The sequence below is a fragment of the Primulina tabacum genome, chromosome 2 (assembly GCF_025594145.1).
Source record: "Primulina tabacum isolate GXHZ01 chromosome 2, ASM2559414v2, whole genome shotgun sequence".
Taxonomy (NCBI): Eukaryota; Viridiplantae; Streptophyta; class Magnoliopsida; order Lamiales; family Gesneriaceae; genus Primulina; species Primulina tabacum.
This window is the reverse complement of record NC_134551.1, coordinates 35,005,019-35,030,844: the sequence shown is the minus strand read 5'-3', so window position 1 is coordinate 35,030,844 and position 25,826 is coordinate 35,005,019. Positions and strand designations below refer to the sequence as shown.

Here is a 25,826-nt window from a genome sequence, read left to right as displayed (position 1 = left end):
AACATCCACGGTAAATAAAATCAAAAATATTTGTGTATTTTGTGGATCTAGTGCAGGAAAAGATTCAATTTATGAAGAAGTAGCAGAAATTCTTGGAATAACACTTGCTAAAAAAAAGTTCATTTGGTATATGGTGGTGGTGAAGTTGGTCTCATGGGAAAAGTTGCAAAAGCTGCGCATGCAGGTGGAAGTGAAGTCTTAGGCATTATTCTGATTACTTTAGCCAATCTTACTGGACCAACAATAGGAGAAGAAATGAAAGTGGACAACATGTATGAACGAATTACTCAAATGATTGAACATTCAGATGCTTTCATTGCTTTGCCAGGAGGTTTCGGTACTTTGGAGGAAATATTTCATATTGTTTGTTGGGCACAATTAAATATCCACAATAAGCCAATTGGTTTGTTAAATGTTAACAATTATTATGATAAACTGTTATCGTTTCTTGATGATGTTGTGGAACATGGATTTCTTTCATTAGCTTCATGAAGGATGTTAGTTTCTGCTACAAGTGAAGGTGAACTTATTGATTTACTGCAAGGATTTAGTAATGAACCAGATCCATTCTTATATCAACTTAATTGGCCAACATCCAAGAGTAAGAAAAGAAAATTCATGTGATGCTACTTGTGATTCAACGGTATGTTTTTAATATTTTTTTTAAGGTATGAATAATCTCTTCTTCTTCTTCTCTTAGTTTTTTTTTATTATATGAAAATAAAAATATATACATATATACACTAATAATAATAATAATAATAATTTTTAGTTCAATGTCGAGTAAGGTGTCAGTAAAATGCACCTGAGACGCATTAGTTAATAATTATTGGAAAATTACAATACGTTAGATTTTAATATTCATTATATTCAAATTACAGATTACAAGAAAAATTAGTTTTTCATATGTACCAATTTATATATATATTTTTTAAAAATTAATATAAAATGTATAATATATGTGTTTATTTATTTATATAGATATATAATTGTGTGTGTTTTCAAATAAAATGATTTCTAAACTTTTTATGAGAATATAGTTAAAAAATATGGTTTGTATGGTTGTTAACATGTATAATTGAAAGAATTTTTTTTTTTAAAGTATAATATATACTCACACATCTTTTGTGAGTAAGTGGTGAGAAATGAGAAAACAATTAATAAACTTTTATTGATTATTAAAAAATGATTAATTACAAGAATATAACTCTCCTAAAAAAATATTAATTGAAAAAAAATAAAGTAAAAGAAGTAATAGATAACGGACTGCAAAATACTTTATTCATTGTAATTTTTTTTCTAGATTTGATTGATGTACTATCAATGTGTTCTTTAAAAAAAAAACAACAACAAACAAACAAACAAACAAAAATATTTGTTTGTGCTAGATAAGTTTCAAAGATATTCGAATGTATCCGTTATATAAAATGTTTATATATAAATATAGATATTCATGGTAGAATGTTTGGAAAAAAAATTTATGTTATTGTAAAATTTTGCAGTCACGTTATTTAAAAAAAATAGAAAAAAAAGAAAAGAAAAAGAAAAGAAAAGAAAAAATAAAGGGGATTTTATTTTTTGTAAATTTTCCTATTTTGTTTTCAATATTAGTTTATTTAATTATCTGCTTTAATACTTAGCTTTTTTCAATGAGAGTTAATGTTCATTCCAACTCCATGAGTGAAAACTAGCTATTCATTAAATATTTTAACCTGAAAGAATATATGGAGTTGAGGTTTTTACAATAATATTCTTGATATTATACATATGGTGGGTGGTGTGAATTATCTTTTTGACTATATTACCATAAAAAATTTAGAAATTAAAATATATATATATATATATATATATATATATATATTTTTACTTTATATATTATGTGAAAATAAAAATAATAATAAAAGCACATCTAATTATATATTTTTATATTAAATGAAAAAATATAAATATATATATATAAATCGGTATATGAATTTGTTTTTAAAATTAATATGTTTGTATATTTGAATATATAAAAGGAATAAAGAATCAAGGTTGTGATTTTCCGATAAATTTTATTACTAAAGGACTAGTAATAAAATAGTGTGGGGGTGTGATTAAACTTAAAATTAATAATTTATTATATTTTAAAACCTATAGTTTAAAAGTTAAGTTTAATTAAAATTATAAAATTATGTTATTTTAGTATTGTTTGTTTATATTTAATTGTCTTACTAAATATGTTTTATTTTCAGGTTTTTTACGTGTTGGTAAAATAATGATAACTCAAGCTACAAAATTCAAATGGAGATGATTCAAACATGTTTGAAATCCTTGAGAAATTATCTACAACTTTGCAGAAGACATGATTGCCTAAAAAGTTCATTAAGATGATCAATTTGTGCAAATATCAAAAGGAGGACACATTTACTTTTACTATGACCAGCATATAGTAAAAAAATCATAACTATTTTAATATTTAACAAAATGAGGTGAACCAAATGGCCAAAATCATCTACAAACAATTCCCCACATGTTTGCTGTTTTAAGCAGAGTCAAATTCGGTGATTAAAGTCGTGAAGCATAGCATTGAAAGAAGGGCCAATGAATTGAACTTAGAGGAGACAAAAACTACTATTGCAACTACATGGCATTAATAAAATTTTTTGACCATTTCTCTAATTTGGCCTATAAATAGAGGTCTTGTGCTAACTTAAGAATCATTCTATCTCATTGTAAAATATAGTATGAGTGTGTATCAAAGTTTGATTTTCTCAAATATGAGTGATGATTTTAGTGTTGATCAAAAGTAAGCTCATGACAAGCTTAATCTATTATGTCAAGGTGAAGAGGATGAATTCTTGGTGAAGTAAGATTGTTTATATTTTGTATATTTTTTCTATATTTTTTTTCATTCAGCTAACTTCTTTTTATTGTAGGTAAAATGAATTATTTGTTGTTATCAATTTACATCAAATGTTTGATACCATTGAAGTGATTATCTTGATTTGTTGTTTAATTTTGATACAATAAATATTTCATCAATTATTATTATTGTTATAATATATATATATATATATATATAATTATATCATATATTTCATTTAGACGATAGCGTGACTCTGTCGGTTGTTCTAAATGAAATATTATGATTTAATACTAACATCTAACAATCTAACATTTACTTTATCGCAACTAACTTTTATTTTTCGCATCTAACTTTTGCTTTACTGCAACTAACTTTTACTTTCCCGCAACTAACTTTTATTTTTCCGCAACTAACTTTTACTTTACCGCAACTAACTTATTAAATCATATATTTCATTTAGGCAATAGCGTGGCTCTGTCGGTTGTTTTAAATGAAATATAATGATTTAATTTAACATTTACTTTATGCAATTATATATTTATGTAGTTATATATATAATCATAGGTACCATATATAAAATATCGGTTAATTCGGTATTTTTTATAGTGAGAACTATATTATATTATGTGTGTGTTTAAATATTTAATTTTTTTGGAACCATTATTTATAGTGGATTCCTTTGTTTTACTTTTAGTTAAACAATATTACATAAACCAAGAATAAATCCTCCAGCCTTGACAAAGTTTATAATTTGTAAACTTCGTTCTTGCATTTGGTAATCTATAAATTAATAAATTTAAACTTAAAATACCCTCTCTGTGGATCGATATCGTACTTACAAAATATATTACTTGCAGAAAACCTACACTTGAGTGAATTATAATTTATGTAGAACCCGTAAATCAGACTACATATAAGCCATGCATAATTTCTAGTATTTAAATTAAAAATGATTTCCTTATTATTTAAAGCATTTTAAAGTTGTTAGTCATGATTGTTTATTTTAAATCGCATATGTTTAGTTTATCTTTTCGGTAATTAAGTTAGGCCGGACTGGAGATGAAGTATTGAGATAAGTTAATAAAAACTTATTTAAGAAGTGGTAATTTAGCATGTTAGTAAATATATTTTAAAAAGTTGGCATGCATACAAGTTATTAAACTTCTTTGGTATTTTATTTAATTGTTTTTAAAGCATTAAATGAATGTTTATTTCATTAATTATGTGCTTAATTATTTTATGCATTTTATGCATAATTCATGCATGATAGGATTTAATTCATGAAATTTTAAAAGCACACGCACTAGAGTTTTAGGTGCATTTCACGTTCGGACGAGGATCGGAGATCGGAGAATTTTCAGGAAAATTATTTATTACACGATTCATTTTTATAAATTTATTTAAAGCATTTTTAAGTGTATTTTTAAAAAATGGGAATTTTTGGGTATTTTTACCCGCATCAATTTTATTTTAATCGGTACGTAAATTTTATCGAATCGGGGACTTTTTAATAGTTCGTCTATTATTTTCAAAATCTTTCCAACTCGAAATATTTTTCGGGAGTGGGTTTGGGCTTAATGGGCCTACTTTGAGTTTATAGGGCTTAATTATCTTTTTAACTTTTAAATTAAACAATATAGGCCCATAAATTAATTAGTTATCTATATAATTAACCCTAAGCACCATTAACCCTAAACCTAATTCTACCCCACCAACCAGCCGACACCCATTCATACTCATCACCCCTCGGTTTCAGAAGATAGCAGCTGTAGGCCACATTCTTTTGGCTCCTGGTGGTAAAGAAAGAAAAACTACCCGGTCCCTCCATTTCATCCTTGCACTCCAATCATCTTAAGGCACGCTTTTACTCTTTTTCTGCATCATTCACGTTATACTACTGATGTACATGTATTTATGCATTTAAACTTTCGATCCAGCACTGTATATGATTTATGCATTCGGTTTTTGAGGGTTCAGGCTACCCTTAGTTGGATGCTCACGTTTTCATGTATTTCTGTGCAAGGGGCTGTGAGTTCGAGTTGTTAGGAGGCTGAAAACACTTCTGAGGTGTAGTCTTGGGGGTTCGATATGGTGGATTTTGCTGTAGGTTGTTTGATCGAAAGTATGATGCAATGGGTGGTTTGGTTCTTAAGATAGCAGCGTGCGAGAGTCTTCCAGCAACGCAGGGACCTCTACGAGCCTTAGACCTGACTTTGGTGGGTCTGATCCACGGTCTAAGAAGGCTCGAGTGCTGCTGGAACAAGCCCCTTAGCCGATCGAGTGTGGGTTAATAAGAATCGGCCACGGTAGTTTCCTTCGGGTTCTAGCGTTCAGTTTCGTTGTGTAGTTTGCATGGGGGCGGTTGTTTGGTTCTGATAGGTGGATTGGGGGCTGGTCTATGTCCTTGTTAGGTTGTCTCATGAGTGGTGCGACGGGTCAGCTGGAGGCGTGAATTTTGGGAAGAAATCATGCATGAAGTGGTGGATTAGGATAGGACCGATAGTTGAGAATATTCTGGAAATTTAGCCGTGTGTTTGGGGGCCTATTGTCATTTTTTTAGGACCTCTTAAGTGTTTTAAATTATGATAAAAAGTTGGGAAAGTTTTGGATAAGTTTCGGTTCAATTCGGGTAGATACCGGGACCCGGTCCAAGTTTTAAAACGAGTCGGTTAAGTTGTGTTTCCGGCTCGAGTTTACGTCTAAGAATACTTTAAAAATGTTTTGGGACATTTTAAGGGGTTTGGTAAGCTTCGGGTCAATTTTAGAGGTCCAGGGGTAAAATGGTAATTTTTATGTTTCCAGGGGCAAAATGGTCATTTTACACCCGGAGTGAGAATTTGGTCCTGCCAGCGCCCTGAGCACAAATCATGATATTTTTTTAAATGTTCATGCATCACGTTTACGATTTTTACGCTATTATAATAATTATTGTGCATGCTTGGTTTAAAGGAATTAAGAGAGAAAAAGTGAGAAAGTGAAGAGCACTCCGTCTCCGCTGCGCCGCGTCGTTATTTCGTTTTTTTTCTGTCAAAACAAACCAAGGCATGTTTATATCTTCTTTAACTCTTCAATGAAGCCATATACGTATTTTTAAATATCGCAAGTACATGATTTTAATGCAAGAAGATCGAAATTGTTCATATTTAATGATGTTATATAATTATATTACGTGCAAAAATATTCATTTTCAGATTTATGCGATATTGCTTGTGGTCACTTTACTATCATGATTAAATCAGGTCGCCAGTTACCGGTTCGGTCGTCAGTTACCGGTTATGAGAACATTACTAAGTCCTGTCGCCAGTTACAGGCCCGGTCGCCAGTTACCGGTCAGTTCAGTTGTTTCACCCAGTACTGTTGCAGTGGTCTGATCAGACGTACATTACTAAGTCCTGTCGCCAGTTACAGGCCCGGTCGCCAGTTACCGGTCAGTTCAGTTCAGGGGCCACTTGCGTAGACCATAATCTCACCAGAAAATTATTACATGCTATTTTATTACAGGGCTCCAAGGAGCGAACATTTTCACTATAATTTTCAGTTCAGTTATGCACGTATTATAATTGCTCATGACAAATTATTTTCACATTATGCCTCATGACATGATATTTTTATCCCATGCAAATTTTTACTATATTTACTCGTTATTTACGATATATGCATGTTGAGTCTTTAGACTCACTAGACTTGATTGTTGTAGGTATTGATGATGCCGGGGCCGAGGGCGGAGACCAGTGAGCTAGCTTGGGTCGGCTGTAGTGGAACACGAGGACCTCATTTACAGCACTTGCCATTTTTATGCTCAAACATTTTTTATCAGTTGTTGGATACTTTAACTTGTTATTTTGGCGAGTAATAATTTCTTCCGCTGTTATTTTTAAACATTAAACTTGATTTATCAGTTTATTTTGTGAATGAGGCACCTTAATTATTTAAAAAAAAAAACAAAATTTTAAATTTTTCCGCAATTTTTCAAACACGAATTTTCGGTTCGTTTCAGCTGGTATTAGAGCCGACCTCTCTTAGTACGGTGTGGTTCGGGGACGAACCAAGCGGAAGCTGGTGGGCATGTGAGGCACTAGGCCGAAGAGGGCGGGGGGGTGATCGCCGGTGCCATCAGTTGCACGGACAATGAGCGGCTCCTGGCAGGCTTCTAGGTGGAGGGAACATGAATGAACCGACCCACACGGGAATGAGAGGGATTCCGAGAATGTTCAATGTAATGGACTGTACAGTTGAAGAGGGCTTAAAAGATTTGATTTGTACTACTCATATCACGAAGGTGCTTCTTCTTTTCGGTAGCTCATCACATAAGAACTTCAAAGTTAAGCGTGCTTGACTTGGGGAAATTTTGGGATAGGTGACCTCCTGGGAAGTTTCCTAGGGTGCGTGCGAGTGAGGACATAAGCACGCTGGAAAGACTCGTCTTGGTACAGTGAGGACAGTCGTCGAATCTGGGGCGTTACAGCTGGTATCAGAGCAATGATTCTGTAAAGGTTTGCACTACTACTGACCTCGAGAAGCTCATGAAGTCACGCCTTCGGTCTGTAAGTTTTACATTTACGCATTTTATTTAAAGCATGAATTATTTTAAACAGCATGTTTCCATGAAATATTTTACGTTCAGATTTTAATGGTTCATTGTTTATTTAAATTTAAAATAAATAATGGAATTATGCATGTTGGGTACGTTTGGAATTGGACATGTCTAAGAATTTGAATATTGGGCTTTAGGAGAGTTTGAAAATGATTTGACTATATTAATTTTTAGGTCAGTAGTGTTGATGTCCTCCTTATGGGTTATAAGTTAATCTTGAAAATTATGTATGCTTTTGAGATTTGTAGAATTTCTAAGAAATTATTGATGGTTCTTGGTTGCTAGTCGAGTAAATTTTTGATGATTTCATATAAGAAATATCGATTTAAGACTACGACAATCTTTAGGATTATAAATGTACAATTTGAGGATTTTAATTATCTATGGAAATGTAAGATTAATTATGAGAATTTATTTAGGACACATGCTCTACATAGTTGGATTTAAGGATTGAATTGCAGGAATTGAAAATTTTAAGGACCTAATTGTAATAATCAATGATTTGAGGACCTAGGTTCAAAAATAAAATTCTAAGGGACTATTTTCGAATTTATCGAATTTTGGGATTTAATTCTGAGTTTCGAGAATTTTAAGATATAATAAGGCTAAGTCAAAAAAAAAAAAATTTATGGGGACAATGATGCAAATTTCGAAGAGTTGTAGGGCCAAAATGTAAATTCGGAAAACTGTAAGGGTCAGATTGCAATTTTCAAAATTTTAAGGACGTAATTGCGAACTTTTGAGGAACACTTGGGATTTTAAGTATTTATAGAAATGTAAAACGTGTTATGGGAATTAATTTTGGGTTTAATAAACATAAGGCTATTGAACCTTATGATGCGGGAAATCTATAAAAATGAAATTGGGAATACTGAGGACTAATGGGTAATTGTGGAATTTCGAGATTTAGGAAAAAAAAAATTGAATGATATTCGAAGAAAGTAAGAATTAATTTTACAATTTTAAGAAATTTGAGAACTTATTTAGTAGTAGATGAGAATTGAATGGTTTAAATGATAGGAATTTTCGGTTATTTAGGCTCGAAAGAAATATAGAATATTCAGATATTTGGGTTATAATGTTATAATGAATGGTAACCAAGGACATTGTAGGATGAATCAATCTTCGACGTGAAAATTTAAGCGTTAGTGATATAATGTTGTGGCAAATTAAGGATTTAAAGTGATGACGATTTAAGGTAAATTTGATCGGCTATTTAAGTTATAAGGATAAACTTGGAGTTAGTAAATTTTTGGGAACATAAGTTTGATGCGTCACAAGTTTTAGTCATGATCTTAACAGTTAAGATTATACCTTGTGAGAACTTAAAATTTTTAAGAAAGTTGGGTACGATGATGATTAGTTTAATTGGTAGACGCATGTAGGAGGTGAGGTAGACACCTGATTTTAAGAAATTTTTGATAGTAATCGAGAAACTTGAGAATAAGTGAATATGTGTGTTTGGATTATGTTATCTAATACTATTTGGGTCGCGTAAGCTTGAATTTTAAGTTTATGAAATATTTGTTCATACGGAAATTTTGGGTGGAATAAAAACAAAAGAGAATTAGTTGTGTACAATATAAGTTATCAATTGATGAATATTAAGATTTTTTTTATCAAGTAAGAAATCTAAAAGGTTGATATGGGGATTCTAGAATTCTATGGGTTATAAGTGAAATTGATTTATTAAAGTTAGTCTAAGGCTACCATGGGATGACTTAATAAGTTTTTACGCTGCTACGTAAGAAGGTGACACTTGTTTTAATGAGGAGAGTTCATGGATTTTAGGCTAATACTACTATGAGGTTGAAATAAGGTGTAATCTTTAAGCGTTCTACTGAGAATAGTAGTCGATCAGTAAATTTTGGTACAAAGGTTTCTTAAGTCGAACTGCATAAATGCTAATATAATAAGTCGATGAATATTACGAGTATAGTATAAGAAAAGTAAGGTGCGATAAGTTTGGACATCCATCTCTAGTATGAGAAACTGCGGGATAAGTCAACATTCGGGGTTATAGTTGAATAGAACTAAGGCACCATAAGTTGTTTTAAGTTGCGATTCACAACTAGGACTTTGGTAGACAAATTTATTTAGGATTGAGGAGACGTAAGGACATCTTAATATTTATCTTATTAGAGTAGCGCATCGGAAACGTGGATTATTAGGATTCTAGAATTAAGAGTCTAAACATTTTGTTTATCAAGGATAAGCGAATTTCGAGGACGAAATTTCTTTTAAGGGGGGAAGGATTGTAGAACCCGTAAATCAGACTACATATAAGCCATGCATAATTTCTAGTATTTAAATTAAAAATGATTTCCTTATTATTTAAAGCATTTTAAAGTTGTTAGTCATGATTGTTTATTTTAAATCGCATAAGTTTAGTTTATCTTTTCAGTTAATTAAGTGAGGCCGGACTGGAGATGAAGTATTGAGATAAGTTAATAAAGACTTATTTAAGAAGTGGTAATTTAGCATGTTAGTAAATATATTTTAAAAAGTTGGCATGCATGCAAGTTATTAAACTTCTTTGGTATTTTATTTAATTGTTTTTAAAGCATTAAATGAATGTTTATTTCATTAATTATGTGCTTAATTATTTTATGCATTTTATGCATAATTTATGCATGATAGGATTTAATTCATGAAATTTTAAAAGCTCATGCACTAGAGTTTTAGGTGCATTTCACGTTCGGACGAGGATCGGAGACCGGAGAATTTTCAGGAAAATTATTTATTACACGATTCATTTTTATAAATTTATTTAAAGCATTTTTAAGTGTATTTTTAAAAAATGAGAATTTTTGGGTATTTTTACCCGCATCAATTTTATTTTTAATCGGTACGTAAATTTTATCGAACCGGGGGACTTTTTAATGGTTCGACTATTATTTTCAAAATCTTTCCAACTCGAAATATTTTTCGGGAGTGGGTTTGGGCTTAATGGGCCTACTTTGAGTTTATAGGGCTTAATTATCTTTTTAACTTTTAAATTAAACAATATAGGCCCATAAATTAATTTGTTATCTATATAATTAACCTTAAGCACCATTAACCCTAAACCTAATTCTACCCCACCAACCAGCCGACACCCATTCAGACTCATCACCCCTCGGTTTCAGAAGATAGCAGCTGTAGGCCACATTCTTTTGGCTTCTGGTGGCAAAGAAAGAAAAACTACCCGGTCCCTCCATTTCATCCTTGCACTCCAATCTTCTTAAGGCACGCTTTTACTCTTTTTCTGCACCATTCACGTTATACTACTGATGTACATGTATTTATGCATTTAAACTTTCGATCCAGCACTGTATATGATTTATGCATTCGGTTTTTGAGGGTTCATGCTACCCTCAGTTGGATGCTCACGTTTTCATGTATTTCTGTGCAAGGGGCTGTGAGTTCGAGTTGTTAGGAGGCTGAAAACACTTCTGAGTTGTAGTCTTGGGGGTTCGATATGGTGGATTTTGCTGTAGTTTGTTGGATCGAAAGTATGATGCAATGGGTGGCTTGGTTCTTAAGATAGCAGCGTGCGAGTGTCTTCCAGCAACGCAGGGACCTCTACGAGCCTTAGACCTGACTTTGGTGGGTCTGATCCACGGTCTAAGAAGGCTCGAGTGCTGCTGGAACAAGCCCCTTAGCCGATCGAGTGTGGGTTAATAAGAATCGGCCACGGTAGTTTCCTTCGGGTTCTAGCGTTCAGTTTCGTTGTGTAGTTTGCATGGGGGCGGTTGTTTGGTTCTGATAGGTGGATTGGGGGCTGGTCTATGTCCTTGTTAGGTTGTCTCATGAGTGGTGCGACGGGTCAGCTGGAGGCGTGAATTTTGGGAAGAAATCATGCATGAAGTGGTGGATTAGGATAGAACCGATAGTTGAGCATATTCTGGAAATTTAGCCGTGTGTTTGGGGGCCTATTGTACATTGTTTTAGGACCTCTTAAGTGTTTTAAATTATGATAAAAAATTGGGAAAGTCTTGGATAAGTTTCGGTTCAATTCGGGTAGAAACCGGGACCCGGTCCAAGTTTTAAAACGAGTCGGTTAAATTGTGTTTCCGGCTCGAGTTTACGTCTAAGAATACTTTAAAAATGTTTTGGGACATTTTAAGGGGTTTGGTAAGTTTCGGGTCAATTTTAGAGGTACAGGGGTAAAATGGTAATTTTTATGTTTCCAGGGGCAAAATGGTCATTTTACACCCGGGGTGAGAATTTGGTCCTGGCAGCGCCCTGAGCACAAATCATGATATTTTTTTAAATGTTCATGCATCACGTTTACAATTTTTACGCTATTATAATAATTATGGTGCATGCTTGGTTTAAAGGAATTAAGAGAGAAAAAGTGAGAAAGTGAAGAGCACTCTGACCGACGATTTCGGTTGGGAATAAATCTAGCAAGCGGACTAGATCAAGTTATAGTATTTGGAGATGAGTCCAGGTATCGTACCCACAGAGATCGATGTTTAATTACTAGAATATGAATTATTTTTCCTAATTCAGGCTAATAAAATTCAAATGATGGGAGAGATAGATTAATCAAAACTAAATTAAACAATTTAAATAAATTAACTAAAGCAAAAAAAAATCCAAATTATTAAACTAGACGAAAATTCAAATTATTTAAAAACGACTAAGGCGCACAACGGTACCGAGACAATTTATAATCTACGTGTCAAATTCATATTCATTAAATTAATTATTTAATTCACGACGGAATTCCCAAAATTATTTATTAAACGATTCCTCGAATTAATAAACCTAATTAAATCTAACAGTCCAATTATTCCTAAATAAATTTAATTAGATTTAACCGCATTGGATCGCTGTGAAATTCAAGTTTTTCAACCTAAAGTCGCACACTGAAATCGAATACTATTTCTAGTCAATTTAACCATGTGTTGATTGATGTGTGAAGCAAATATTAATCTATCGCCTTCCGTTTTTAGATTAACCAACAAATATTCTATTTAATTGGCCAGATTAAAAGAACACGTGATAAACGATATCAATCAATGAATAAAATAAATAATCTAATTGAATCAAACTCAAAACATCAAAAAAATAATATGTCTCGGCCCTATCATGGCCTTAGTCTATAAAAATCTACTCCATAAACTTAAAATAAAATTGCAATTCACTGTTTAAATTCAATGCAGAAAACATGATTAAGAAGGAATGGGAAGAGATTCTCAGTAATTAGTAGCGTGTGAGGAATTCCTCGCTGGTTTTGCCTTCCTTCTTCCTCCCCTTTTTTCTTCTTCCGCGCTGTTCTCCTATTCCGTCTCCTTCAGTACTTCTGTTCTCGGCTGCCTTTCTTCTCTTGTATGCTTCTGCCCTTTTATTCTCCTCAATGGGCCTCTCCTTTTTTTTCTTTTTAAGCCCATATCAAGTAAAGAAAGTGTAGATAAGATATTTGTCAAGATTTACATAGATTTCTCCAAAAATTCAATATCATCAAAGAATAAGAATATTTTATTTCCTTTGAAATCTAGCAAATTTATTTTATCTCCTAATTTAAACACTTTTCACTTTTTATTCAAATCTACAATTATTAATTAAATTAAGCACATAATTAGGATAAAAAGTCTAGATAAGGGCAAATATTATCAAATCAAATCCCTAAAATCTTTGTAAGATTTGGCCTTATCAATCCCCCCACACTTAAGCCTTTGTTCGTCCTCGAGCAAATTAGAGAATAAAAATATAACCGAGGAATATTCAATGATTCACCACAACAAATGACACAATCAACACTTTTCAACCTACCAATCTCCGTCAAACTCAATCAAAAGATCACACTTCGAAAATCGTAAAATTCACTTTCGTTGCAACTTTAAAACTCAAGCATTCACTAGAAAAGATCAAGATAATGAGACGTGTGTAGTGTAGAAGTCAAAACTCATATTCATCAAAGGTGTTTTAGTTCAAGGAATGCTCATATTTTCTGGATTTTTTTTTTAAATAAAGAAACTCTCCATAAGTTTATCTTTCATATCTTTCTCCACTAAATGTTGGAGGAATATGACCCGGTCAATAGGTCTTTTTAAGCTTATAACGTTAGGCCACGGCTCACGGCTACAATAAAGGTAGGGAGATTCAAAATGAGAGAAAATAAACAATTTAATCATACAGCGCACTCCTTCATCTCTTATCTTCCTTTCCTTATGGAATTTCACCATTCATCCACCTAACTTTTTCATCTTCCTTGTACTTTCATTCATATTCCCCCATATTTTCTTTCTCTTCCTCCAGTTTTTTTTTCGATATTCAACAACATTCCCTTTTAGGTTTTTCAATCATCACATCAATATTCCTCCTTCCTTTCTTTTTCATTATGTATCTTTTCATCAATCCCTTTCTCATTCTTCATGATTTTTTTTTCAAACTCCTCCAATTTTTCTTATCAATTATCAACACATGAGAGTTATTGAAAATTTTAAAGCGCTAAAGGGGTTTATTTCTCTCAAAATTAAGGTAGAGGAATATTGTATATGCTAAAATTGGGTAGTTGATGTGGGATTTTGAAGGAATACGAATGGTGGCTAATTGTATGTCTTTGACACACTCCATTCGATTTTTTATAGGCTCAAAATGGGGTACTAGGGATATAAATGATGCATTGGGTAGGCTCGAAAGGCTCAAACGGTCCAAAGATCGCCTAAATCATCCCTAAGTCATTCTCCTCCGTATTTTCGCCTCGAAAGATAATCAGACAAGTTCTAGATTGTTTCTTTTCTTTCTCTTTTTTTTTTCAATTTTTTTTTATGAGCTCACCTTTTACTAATTCACGATTAATTCATATAAGTATGACCTAAAGTGCATAGATTATGTCTCAAAATATGATACAAAACTAGTTTGTGCTCAAATCCTTCGGCTACAACTACAGCTCATCTCAATCAATTCTAGGTGTGATTCAATCTCTCGAGTGATAAAAAATCTAGGAAGTCAATTAGTGTGTCATGTAATCACAAGTGCAGTTTCTCAAAGAATAACCAAAAAAAAATTTCATGCTCGAGGATTAAACATTGAAGCACATGCTAAGTGTGGTGACGTGAAACAAACACAAATCAAATCTCCCCCCCACACTTTAGATTTACACTGCCCTCAGTGTCATGCCATTCAAAAAGAATATAAAAGTTGGGTGCAGAATAGCAAGAGAACACTTCCCTGACAGTGTTGCTTTAAATTCCATGGACTGTTACATGGGGATGGTAGAATTCCTCAGTGCTGAAAATATTTTATTTCAACAGTTTAGCTTTTCCAGAATCTAAATCATATTCCTTCATTCCAATATTCCCTACACACACCAAAATCACAGAAAATTAACCTAATAGAATGAAAAAGTAAAAAAATAAAAAATATAAAATGAAACGAAATAAAATAAATCACTGGGTTGCCTCCCAGCAAGCGCTAAATTTCTTGTCTATAGCTAGACAACTCCCTTTATAGATTAGGTTGGATCGTGCAAAGGAGTACTCGGCTCCTCTTGCTCCACAATTCCTTCATGAAAAATTTTCAGTCGATGTCCATTCACCTTAAAGGGATTTCTAGAATCTCCACGGATTTCTACAACACCAAAGGGAAAAACTTCAGTAACAGTAAAAGGCCCGGACCATTTGGAGCGAAGTTTACCTGGCATGAGTTTCAAACGAGAGTTATAAAGAAGAACTTTTTGTCCAGACTCAAATTCCCTGTGCACGATCCTTGCATCATGCCACTTCTTTGTCTTTTCCTTGTAGATTTTCGCATTCTCATATGCATCAAGACGAAATTCCTCCAGCTCATTGAGTTGTAGAAGACGATGATAACCTGTAGCTTGCACATCAAAGTTCAAAAATTTGGTAGCCCATAATGCCCTATGCTCTAGTTCAACAGGGAGGTGACAAGCTTTTCCATAGACCAAACGAAAAGGGGAAGTTCCTATAGGGGTTTTGAATGCTGTTCTATATGCCCACAACGCATCATCCAATTTACTAGCCCATTCCTTCCTCGAAGATCCAACGGTCTTCTCAAGAATTTTCTTAATCTCCCTATTTGACACTTCTACTTGACCACTAGTTTGAGGATGATAAGGTGTTGCCACCTTGTGCGTGACCCCATATTTAGCCAAAAGAGATTCAAAATTGCGATTACAAAAATGTGTTCCCCCATCGCTAATAATGGCTCTAGGTGTGCCAAATCTTGCAAAAATATTTTTCTTTAAAAATTGGATCACAACCTTAGAGTCATTGGTTCTACAAGCACTTGCTTTCACCCACTTGGATACGTAATCCACAGCCACCAAAATATATTTATTTCCTAAGGAATCTGGAAATGGCCCCATGAAATCAATTCCCCACACATCAAACAATTCACAGACTAAAATATTATTCAATGGCATTTCGTGTCTCCTTGAAATATTACCAACACGTTGGCATTCATTGCAATTCAAAACATAAGTGTGTGCATCCTTGAACAGTGTAGGCCAGTAGAATCCAGCTTGAAGGATTTTTGTGGCCGTTTTACTTGCCCCAAAATGTCCTCCAGTTGGACCACTATGACAATGAGAAAGTATAGAACTTACCTCTTCCGCTGGAATACACCTACGAATAATGCCATCTGTACAAATTCTAAACAAAAGAGGATCTTCCCAAAGATAATATTTTAAATCTGAAAAGAACTTCTTTTTCTGCTGATATGTAAGATGAGAAGGAATAAATTTGCATGACAAATAATTGACAAAATCAGCATACCATGGTAAATTAGAGATGCCATAAAGTTTCTCGTCAGGAAATTCATCTCTAATTACATACTTACCTTCCTTGGGCTTCTCCAATCTCGATAGATGATCAGCAACTTGGTTTTCAGTTCCCTTGCGATCCACGATCTCTATGTCAAATTCTTGCATTAGAAGGATCCATCTTATCAATCTTGGCTTGGCATCCTTCTTGTTTAAGAGATACTTCCAAGCTGAATGATCCGTGTGGACTATCACTTTACTCCCTACAAGGTATGGCCGAAACTTGTCCAAAGAAAAAACAACAGCCAGCAACTCTTTTTCTGTGATGGAGTAGTTCAATTGAGCTCCTGAAAGTGTCATGCTTGCATAGTAGATTACATGCAAGAATTTGTCTCTCTTTTGCCCCAAAACAACCTCTAAAGCAATATCACTTGCGTCACACATGAGTTCAAAAGATAGATTCCAATCTGGTGCGACAATGATTGGCGTGGTGGTCAACTTTTGCTTTAATACCTGAAATGCTTGTAAACAATCCTCAGAAAAAACATAAGGAACATCTTTCATTAGCAAATTAGTTAAAGGCTTAGTAATACTCGAGAAATCCTTGATAAATCGCCTATAAAAACCTGCATGCCCAATAAAGCTACGAATTCCTTTGACATTAGTGGGAGGAGGAAGCTTTTCTATGATCTCTACCTTAGCTCTATCCACTTCAATACCTTTTTCAGAAATTTTGTGACCAAGGACAATTCATTCCTTTACCATGAAATGACATTTCTCCCAGTTAAGTACAAGATTCGTTTATTCACATCTCTTTAGCACTTTTGACAAATTAATCAAACAAGAGTCGAAGGAAGAACCAAAAACAGAAAAGTCATCCATGAAGACCTCAATATGCTTTTCAACCATATCATGAAAAATCGACATCATACAACGTTGAAAAGTAGCGGGAGCATTACACAAACCAAATGGCATTCTTTTATAAGCAAATGTACCATAGGGACAAGTAAAAGTGGTCTTATCTTGATCTTCGGGGTCTATGGGGATTTGCATATATCCAGAATAACCATCTAAAAAACAATAGAAAGCATGACCTGCCAAACGCTCTAACATTTGATCAACAAAAGGTAAGGGGAAGTGATCTTTTCTTGTGGCATCATTCAATTTGCGATAATCAATACAAACACGCCACCCAGTCACAGTTCTAGTGGGGATTAATTCGTTATTTTCATTTTCAACAACAGTGATTCCCCCTTTCTTAGGAACAACATGCACATGACTTACCCACTTGCTATCGGATATAGGAAAGATCATACCTGCATCAAGGAGTTTGATTACCTCCTTTTTTACGACCTCTTGTATAGCTGGATTCAATCTCCTTTGAGATTGAGTGGTGGGAGAGTGCTCATTCTCCATTAAAATTTTGTGCATGCACATGGATGGATTTATTCCCTTGATGTCAGCTATGATCCATCCAATGGCATATATGTGATCCTTCAGCACTCTCAAGAGCTTATCTTCCTCATCACCTGTCAAGGAAGAAGAAACAATTACTGGCAGTTTATCTCCTTCCTTCAAAAATAAATATTTTAAATGAGGAGGAAGTGGTTTGAGTTCGAGGAATGGGGCTTCTTCTATGGAAGGTTTAAGTGATTTTGGAATATGTCCAAGCTCCCCAATCTTCGAATTCACCGATCTTGGCAAAGGCTTTGATCCCTCCAAGTAGTTCATACATTCCTCCACTTCTTCTCTGCTGGATTCCGTGGACTTTGGACTAACCAAAAGCTTTTCCAGTGGGTTTTCAATCAAAGTATCCTGCACACTACACTCAACAATATCATCAATAGCATCTATTCTATAACAATCAGAAGATCCAGGATATTTCATACTATGAAAAACATTAAAAGTTACCTTCTCATCATTCAACCTCAAAACTAACTCACCTTTTTGCACATCTATGAGAGCTCTTCCAGTTGCTAAGAAAGGACGACCTAAAATTAGGGGGATCTCACGATCCTCCTCCATGTCTAGCACAACAAAGTCAACTGGAAATATAAATTTATCAACCTTAACCAAAACATCCTCTATTACCCCTCTAGGATATTTAATAGATCTATCAGCAAGTTGAAGGGAAATAGTGGTTGGTTTAACTTCTCCAATCCCCAATTTCTCAAAGCAGGAATAAGGCATAAGATTTATGCTAGCACCAAGATCACATAATGCTTTGTTAAAATTAGAATTTCCTATAGTGCAAGGAATGGAGAAACTACCTGGATCCTTAAGCTTTGGAGGTAATTTATTTTGCAAAATAGCTGAACATTCCTCAGAAAGCTTAACAGTTTCAAAATCAACAAGTTTCCTCTTTTTAGTCAAAATATCTTTCAAGAATTTAGCATAAGAAGGCATTTGAGCCAAAGCCTCTACAAAAGGAATATTTATGTGCAATTTCTTAAAAACTTCAAGAAATTTTGAAAATTGTTGATCCAATTGTAGTTGCCTTGCTCTTTGAGGGAAAGGAAGTGTATTAATATCAATATTATCATTAGAATCAAACTCCTTACCTTTCTTACCTGTCTTCCGTGTAGTCTGAGTGTTATGTTCCTTAGCATCTTCCATTTTTGGTTTCATTCCTCCATCATTCTTTGCCTCCATATCTGTAGAATTCTGCCTATTTGGTTCCTCTTCCTCGGCCTTGACCACTGTACTCACTGAATTCACTCCTTTCGGATTTTTCTCAGTATCACTTGGTAGTGTTCCAAGGGGTCGATTTGCTAATTGATTGGCTATTTGACCCATTTGAGCATCCAACCTTCGTAAGATAGCATCATGATTCTGCAGTCTCGTCTCCATTCCCACAATATGTTTCATCATAAAATCCTCATAAATTGGTCGTTGATCTTCTTGCTTGAATCCTGGAGGTGCTGCAGGTACCAATAATCCTTGTTGTCTCACTTGTTGAGGAATGGGCAGTGGAGGAATATGTGTTGGATTAAGGGAATTCTCCGTATTCTTCCAAGACAAATTAGGGTGATGCTTCTATCTTGGATTGTATGTGGAACTGTATGGATTGTATTTTGTTGTCTCCATTGATTCCCCACAAAATTCACTGCTTCTTCATCAAAAATGGGTTGTTCCTCGATGACTATTCCTTGGACCTGATTTGCTTGATTTGATTTCAGCTAAGAGAATTGATGAGCCAACCCATCAATCTTAGCAGTAAGTGCATTCAACACATCCATTTCAAGAACTCCAGCCTTCTTTTCTCGTTTAATATCTGTCCAACCCGCACTATTTTCAGCCATATTTGAAATTATTTCAAGTGCAACTCGTGGAGTCTTCCTGTATAAGCTACCATTGGCTGCCGTATCTAGCATGGAACGCACAGAAGGATCTACTCCGTTATAGAAAATCTGAACTTGTTCAGATGAAGAGAAACCATGTTGAGGACACCTCCTCAACATCTTTCTAAATCTTCCCCAAGCTGTATGTAATGTCTCCCCATCCTTCTGGCGAAAAGATGATATATCCATACGCAGTTGTGCTAGCTTGGTGGGTGGAAAATATTGATTCATGAACATTTCCACCAAACCATTCCATGTAGTAATAGAACCAGCTGGTAGATCTCTAAGCCATTCTGCTGCTTCACCATGCAAAGAGAAGGGGAATAGTCTTAATCTTATGGCATCCGTGCTCACTTCATTGAACTTGATTGTGTCACAGATAGATAGAAATCCCTCCAGATGTGCATTAGGATCCTCGGTCTGCGATCCTCCAAATCTCACTTGATATTGTATCATTTGAATGATGGATGGCTTCAACTCAAAATTATTTGCTTCCACAGTAGGGCGAGTGATGCTAGAACCATAACCTCCAGTGGTTTGTCTAGTGAGATCATAGACAGTGCGATCATCTTCCTCGTTGTCCATTACTTCCATCCCTGCTGTTTCAACCTCGTCCTCTGGTTTTAACTGTTCTTCCACGTCAAAGTCTGAGGATTTCTCCCTTTGTGCTCTACGTCTCCGTCGAAAAGTATTCTCAATCTCTGGATAAAATGGCTCCAATTCTGTCCTTCCTTTAGCACGGCTCATGCACAGTAAGATAATCCCTGAAAATAAATAACAAACTTCAAACGTACTAATATGCGTAGAATCGACAAAATAAAATAAAAACCTAATCTCAAGAAAATAATAAATCCTAATATTAAACAATTCAATCCCCGGCAACGGCGCCAAAAACTTGACCGACGATTTCGGTTGGGAATAAATCTAGCAAGCGGACTAGGTCAAGTTATAGTATTTGGAGATGAGTCCAGGTATCGTACCCATAGAGATCGATGTTTAATTACTAGAATATGAATTATTTTTCCTAATTCAGGCTAATAAAATTCAAATGATGGGAGAGATAGATTAATCAAAACTAAATTAAACAATTTAAATAAATTAACTAAAGCAAAAAAAAATCCAAATTATTAAACTAGACGAAAATTCAAATTATTTAAAAACGACTAAGGCGCACAACGGTACCGAGACAATTTATAATCTACGTGTCAAATTCATATTCATTAAATTAATTATTTAATTCACGACGGAATTCCCAAAATTATTTATTAAACGATTCCTCGAATTAATAAACCTAATTAAATCTAACAGTCCAATTATTCCTAACTGAATTTAATTAGATTTAACCGCATTGGATCGCTGTGAAATTCAAGTTTTTCAACCTAAAGTCGCACACTGAAATCGAATACTATTTCTAGTCAATTTAACCATGTGTTGATTGATGTGTGAAGCAAATATTAATCTATCGCCTTCCGGTTTTAGATTAACCAACAAATATTCTATTCAATTGGCCAGATTAAAAGAACACGTGATAAACGACATCAATCAATGAATAAAATAAATAATCTAATTGAATCAAACTCAAAACATCAAAAAAATAATGTCTCGGCCCTATCATGGCCTTAGTCTATAAAAATCTACTCCATAAACTTAAAATAAAATTGCAATTCACTGTTTAAATTCAATGCAGAAAACATGATTAAGAAGGAATGGGAAGAGATTCTCAGTAATTAGTAGCGTGTGAGGAATTCCTCGTTGGTTTTGCCTTCCTTCTTCCTCCTCTTTTTTCTTCTTCCGCGCTGTTCTCCTATTCCGTCTCCTTCAGTACTTCTGTTCTCGGCTGACTTTCTTCTCTTGTACGCTTCTGCCCTTTTATTCTCCTCAATGGGCCTCTTTTTTTTTTTTTTTTTAAGCCTATATCAAGTAAAGAAAGTGTAGATAAGATATTTGTCAAGATTTACATAGATTTCTCCAAAAATTCAATATCATCAAGGAATAAGAATATTTTATTTCCTTTGAAATCTAGCAAATTTATTTTATCTCCTAATTTAAACACTTTTCACTTTTTATTCAAATTTACAATTATTAATTAAATTAAGCACATAATTAGGATAAAAAGTCTAGATAAGGGCAAATATTATCAAATCAAATCCCTAAAATCTTTGTAAGATTTGGCCTTATCACACTCCGTCTCCGCTGCGCCGCGTCGTTATTTTGTTTTTTTTTCTGTCAAAACAAATCAAGGCATGTTTATATCTTCTTTCACTCTTCAATGAAGCCATATAGGTATTTTTAAATATCGCAAGTACATGATTTTAATGCAAGAAGATCGAAATTGTTCATATTTAATGATGTTATCTAATTATATTACGTGCAAAAATATTCTTTTTGAGATTTATGCGATATTTCTTGTGGTCACTTTACTATCATGATTAAATCCGGTCGCCAGTTACCGGTCCGGTCGTCAGTTACCGGTTATGAGAGCATTACTAAGTCCTGTCGCCAGTTACAGGCCCGGTCGCAAGTTACCGGTCAGTTCAGTTGTTTCACACAGTACTGTGGCAGTGGTCTGATCAGACGTACATTACTATGTCCTGTCGCCAGTTACAGGCCCGGTCGCCAGTTACCGGTCAGTTCAGTTCAGGGGCCACTTGCGTAGACCATAATCTCACCAGAAAATTATTACAGGGCTCCAAGGAGCAAACATTTTCACTATAATTTTCAGTTCACTTATGCACGTATTATAATTGCTCATGACAAATTATTTTCACATTATGCCTCATGACATGATATTTTTATCCCATGCAAATTTTTACTATATTTACTCGTTATTTACGATATATGCATGTTGAGTCTTTAGACTCACTAGACTTGATTGTTGTAGGTACTGATGATGCCGGGGCCAAGGGCGGGGACCAGTGAGCTAGCTTAGGTCGGCAGTAGTGGAACCCGAGGACCTCATTTACAGCACTTGCCATTTTTATGCTCAAACATTTTTTATCAGTTGTTGGATACTTTAACTTGTTATTTTGGCGAGTAATAATTTCTTCCGCTGCTATTTTTAAACATTAAACTTGATTTATCAGTTTATTTTGTGAATGAGGCACCTTAATTATTTAAAAAAAAAAACAAAATTTTAAATTTTTCCGCAATTTTTCAAACACGAATTTTCGGGTCGTTTCAATTTAGGTAGTAGCAACATTCAAAAAATTTGAAGATCCACGTGAACCACATATATGTAAGGGTCGGATCGGGTAGGGACCCGTCTTGTAACTATCATATCCAATCCCCGTCCCGATAAAAATTGGGAATCTTTTTTTCCCCAATCCCGTACCCGACAAGTGAGTATAAGAAAACTCAACAAATGAAAAGCATTCTTCCCAATTTTTCAAGTTATTTTTAAGTATAGCACGCAAACGTGTTCCTACAGTCCTATTAACAACTTCAGTTTTTCCATCCGTTTGAGGATGACATGTAGTAGAAAACAACAGTTTTGTGTCAAGTTTAGCCCACAAAATTTTCCAAAAGTAACTCAAAAATTTAACATCACGGTCGGATACAATAGTCCTAGGCATACCATTCATTATGACGACTTCCTTAAAGAACAAATCCGCAATGTTTGATGCATCATCGGTTTTATGACAAGCAATAAAATGGGCCATCTTAGAAAATATATCAACAACAAAAAATATTGAATCCCTCCCCTTCTTAGTCCTAGGCAACCCCAAAACAAAGTCCATAGAAATATCAACCCAAGGTTCACTAGGAACAGGAAGTGGTGTAAACAATCCATGTGGTTGTGTTCTAGACTTAGCTTGTCTAAAAGTTATGCACTTTTCACAAACACGTTCAACATTACGTTTCATATGTGGCCAATAAAAATGTTCATGCAAAGAACTCAAAGTTTTAGCCACACCAAAGTGCCCCATCAAACCACCTCCACGTGCCTCCCTCACAAGTAATTCACGAATTTATGACTTAGGTATGCACAATCTATCTTCTCTAAATAAAAACCCATTATGCAAATAAAATTTATCATATGGACCATGCATGCATGTTTCAAATATCTCCTTAAGATCCTCATCCAACAAATACAACTCTTTCACATGCTCAAACCCCAAAATTTTCGACTCCAAGGTAGAGATTAGTACGTACCTCCGTGATAGTGCGTTGGCCACTACGTTTTCCTTACCTTGTTTGTACTTGATTATGTAGGGGAATGTCCCTATGAACGCCACCCACTTGGCATGCCGCTTCTTCAGTTTCTGTTGTCCCTTAAGGTGCTTTAGAGACTCATGATCCGTATGGATCACAAACTCCTTAGGCCTCAGGTAGTGTTGCCACATCTCCAAAGTCCTCACAAGCGCGTACAACTCCTTGTCATACGTTGGATAGTTCAGCGTTGCTCCATTGAGTTTCTCACTAAAGTACGCCACTGGTCGTCCTCCTTGCATCAAAACCCCACCAATACATACACCTGAAGCATCACATTCAATTTCAAAAGTATTAGAAAAATCAGGCAAAACAAGTAAAGGAGCATTAATTAAATTTTGTTTAATAATATTAAAAGACTTCTCTTGCTTCTTGCTCACAAACCTCCTATAAAAGCTTGCAAGACCATGAAAACTTCAGACTTAACCAACAGTAGCCGGGGTTGGCCAATCTCGAATAGCACTTACCTTGTCTTCATCCACTTGTCTTCCCTGTGATCTTACCACAAAACCAAGAAAGACAAGTTTGCTTGTATAAAAATCACATTTCTTTAAGTTAGCATACAAATTTTTAGCCCTGAGTGTGATTAACACAAGTCTCAAGTGGTTAACATGATAATCCAAGTTTTTGCTATACACTAGGATATCATCAAAATAAATCACAACCAACTTTCCTATGTGTGCACGCAAAAGATGATTCATTAACCTCATAAAGGTGCTAGGAGCGTTAGTCAAGCCAAAAGGCATTACCATCCACTCATATAACCCGTACTTGGTTTTAAATGCAGTTTTCCACTCATCACCTTCTCTCATTCTAATTTGGTGATAACCACTCTTCAAGTCAATTTTACTAAAAATACATGCACCGTGCAACTCATCTAACATATCATCTAATCTAGGTATGGGATACCTATACTTGATGGTTATGTTATTAATTGCCCTACAATCCACACACATACGCCATGAGCCATCTTTCTTAGGAACTATTAAAACAGGTACAACACAAGGAGACATGGACTCACGCACAAAACCCCTATCTAACAACTCACTTACCTGTAGTTGTAGCTCCTTAGTCTCCTCCGGATTACTTCTATAAGCTGGACGATTTGGCAATACACTTCCGGGTACAAAATCAATTTGGTGCTCAATCCCCCTCAATGGTGGTAGTCCTTGAGGTAGCTCCTCCGGAAATACATCTTCAAATTCCTGCAAAAGTGAAACAACAATGCTCGAAAGGGACACGGCTATAAAACTTGTGTTAAGGAGAATCTCCTTGTAAAGAATCAACACAAGTGGATCATGTGTGTGCAACAATTGCTTCAACTCACTCTTTTGGGCCATATATGTTTTCTTTTTGGCCTCTTTCCTCTCATTTTTTTTCCTCTTTTTCTTTCCTCTCTTTTTTCTTTTGTATGGCTATCTCACTTTTTTTATCACTTTTTTTTTCGCTATATCATTTTTGCTTTCAAAGGCCATCTCACTTTTTAACTCACTCTTTTTTCCGGCCTCATCTCTTTTTTTTTTAATTTGTCCTCCAACACTTGCTTTGGGGACAAAGGAAGTAAAACAATGGGTTCTTTCTTGAGTACAAAAGAATATCTATTCGTAAACCCATCATCTGTCATTTGTCTATCATATTGCCATGGTCTCCCTAACAAAATATGACAAGCATGCATTGGTACCACATCACACAACACCTCATCAACATACTTGCCAATCGAAAACGCCACCAAGACTTGTTTGTTTACTTTCACTTCAGCACAGTCATTCAACCATTGTAGCCTATATGGTCGAGGATGCTTTTAGGTATCCTCTCCATCATCTCATACTCCCCATAAGTATTCAACACCATCACCCTTTTATTGGGACATTTGTTAGCAATATGTCCAACACCTTGACACCTAAAACATTTGATATCTATAAAACGATTAATAGGAGTTTCAGGTTTACCTTGCACTCCATGCTTAGGCGCCTCCTGTTTAATGTCAACTTTGGCCTTGGCCACCACCTTGCCTTCTTAACGTTTAACAACGTTGGAACGCCAAGGTGTTGATGCATTCCCCAGTTGAGTGGTGCGACCAACTCCTCTCCTCTTGAGTTGTTGCTCCACTTTTATCGC

At 34.7% G+C, this 25,826-nt stretch overlaps 1 pseudogene; it reads right to left on the bottom strand.

The window, feature by feature from the left end:
* Window positions 1-19,337: 19,337 nt before the first annotated feature.
* On the bottom strand, window positions 19,338-25,559 carry LOC142537111 (uncharacterized; annotated as a pseudogene).
* Window positions 25,560-25,826: the final 267 nt, after the last annotated feature.